The sequence below is a fragment of the Phoenix dactylifera genome, chromosome 9 (assembly GCF_051530095.1).
Source record: "Phoenix dactylifera cultivar Ajwa chromosome 9, Ajwa_hap1_PhDact_Kaust_v1.1, whole genome shotgun sequence".
Taxonomy (NCBI): Eukaryota; Viridiplantae; Streptophyta; class Magnoliopsida; order Arecales; family Arecaceae; genus Phoenix; species Phoenix dactylifera.
In genome coordinates, this window is record NC_143198.1 from 16,854,944 (window position 1) to 16,857,334 (window position 2,391).

The 2,391-nt window shown below is 42.8% G+C and overlaps 1 non-coding gene across 1 annotated transcript; it reads left to right on the forward strand.

Annotated features, from left to right (window-relative positions):
* The first annotated feature begins 1,611 nt into the window (after positions 1-1,611).
* On the forward strand, positions 1,612-1,717 carry LOC120108857 (small nucleolar RNA R71). The gene has a single exon (XR_005510019.1). It is a non-coding gene; the product is annotated as a small nucleolar RNA R71 (small nucleolar RNA).
* The last annotated feature ends 674 nt before the right edge of the window (positions 1,718-2,391 follow it).

Sequence of the window (2,391 nt, forward strand, 5' to 3'; positions counted from 1 at the left end):
ATATATCCATTGCCCCAGTTCTATAGTTGATACATGCATTGGCTGTCGCTAAAAAGGGACGACCAAGAATCACACGGATTTGTTTTTTTAGGTTGGGCACATGTTCCATGTCAAGGACGATAAAATCTACTGGAAAATAGAATTTGTCTACCTTGACAAGAACATCTTCAATCATCCCCCTTGGCATCTTCACCGATCTATCAGCCAATTGTAAAGATACCGAGGTAGGTTTCAAATCACCCAACCCAAATTTTTCATAGACTGAATAGGGTAGAAGATTCACACTTGCCCCTAGATCTAAAAGTGCTCGATCAATGGAGTTATCTCCTATGACACAGGAAATAGTGGGAGCGCCAGGATCTTTGAATTTTGGAGGGGTGTTGTGTTGGAGAATGAAACTTACCTGCTCAGTTAGGAGGACCTTTTTAGGCACATGTGTCCGAGATTTCCGTTTTTAGGTGCAAAGGTCTTTGAGAAATTTGGCATAGGAGGGAACTTGTTTGATGGCATCAAGGAGTGGGAGGTTGATTTTAACTTGTTTGAAGACCTCCATCATCTCTTCTAATGAAGTTCCCTTCTTGCCAAAGGGAGAGGGTGCATTAAGTGCTTCAGGGAATGGAGCCTTTGGAATGTGGGTTGTGGCAGATGGTGGACTAGCTGAAGAAGGTTTTGGGTTTTTATGTGATACATTCCTCTCCTCTTCTTCAGCTTCCTTATTGTTACCCTCCCCAACCTTATTATCTATTATACATCCACTCCTTAGGGTAGTCAAAGCATTGGCTTGCTCATGATTTAGTCGAGTTTCTTGAGCCACATATTGTCCCCTAGGATTACTCATTGGTTGACTTGGAAGCTTACCTTCCTCTCGCTTGTTTAATGCATTGGCTAGTTGACCTATTTGGGATTCTAGCTTAGCAATTGATTGCGTGTGAGAGTGCAATAGCTGTGTGTTTGCCTCCAAACCTTGAAGGGTAGTCAACACTTTCTCCTCAAAGGCTATATTTCTTTGGGTTGGAGGAGGAAGGTGTTGAAATTGAGTTGAGGGACGGTAGAGATGAAAATTCTGAGGATTTTAAAAATTTTGGGAGTAGGGTTGGGTATTATTCGAAGCTTGCTGCCTCCAAGAAAAATTTGGATGATTCCGCCATCCCGGGTTATATGTATTGAAAAATGGGTCATTACCTGGTCTGGGCTGTGTTTGGGCAGCATTGATGTGTTCTTGCATGAGTTCGGGAAATTGGGGTGCTGAGGGGCACTCATGAATAGGATGCGATGGGCTAGAATAGATAGCACACACTTGTGCTTGGGAAGAGCTAACGACATGTCCTCCTATCATCAGTTGGTCAATCTTATGGGACAATGCATCTACCTTACTAGACAGGTCCATGGAATGACTTATTTCACAAATGGTCCCTTTTCTTTTAGAACTCAGGGGGTGCTTGACGAGAACAGGAAGCATGGTGGAGGGAGTTTTCGTTAAGATTTTCAAATAATTGCCATGCTTCATGCTCATTTTGAAGCATGAAAGTCCCCCCGCATGCAGCATCGATCATCTGACGGTTTCGTTCAGTCAATCCGTCATAGAAACATTGCACTAGCTGCCACTTAGGTATTTGATGATGAGGGCATTTACAGATTAGGTCCCGAAATCTCTCCCAAGTTTCATGAAATTCTTCTCCCTCGGTTTGGGAGAAGCTTGTAACGGCACGTCTAAACTGGTTCGTTCTTCCTATGGAAAAGTACTTTTTAAGAAATTCTTGTTGCATTTGATCCCAAGAACGAATCGAGTTGGCTTCTAAAGAATTCAGCCATTGTTTGGCTCTATCTTTAAGGGAGAAGGGGAATAATCTAAGCTTCAGAGAATCATCAGTGAAGTTCTGAATCTTCACAGTGGTGCAAATCTCAAGGAATTCATCTAGATGTTTATATGGGTCTTCATTGGCGAGCCCATAAAAAGATAGGAGCATTTGGATCACACTAGATTTATTTCATATTGTACCGCTGCTACCTCAGGTAATCGAATGCAAGATGGGGAAGTGTAAATGGTGGGAGTAAAGTACTCCATCAGGATTTTGGGTTGTTCTTCAACCATCTCAGGAGGTGGGGATGATTCTAATATTCTGATCTCAGCTCGAATATTCCTAAGGGTCCGTTCTATTTCAGGGTCAAAAGGTAATAGGTCACGTACTCTAGAACGACTCCCTTGCATACACTAGTACTTGATCAGTCAAGCATGCAATAAAAGATAAACACATCAGTCCTTGTATTTGTCCTAAAATCACTAGACAGCTCCTAACTGGTTTGAAGAGGGCACCTAAGCCTCCAATCCGGTCTAATGAACCGAGTTGACCAGGTAAGCTCTAGGTAAGTGGAGGGGTCACGATGCATTCG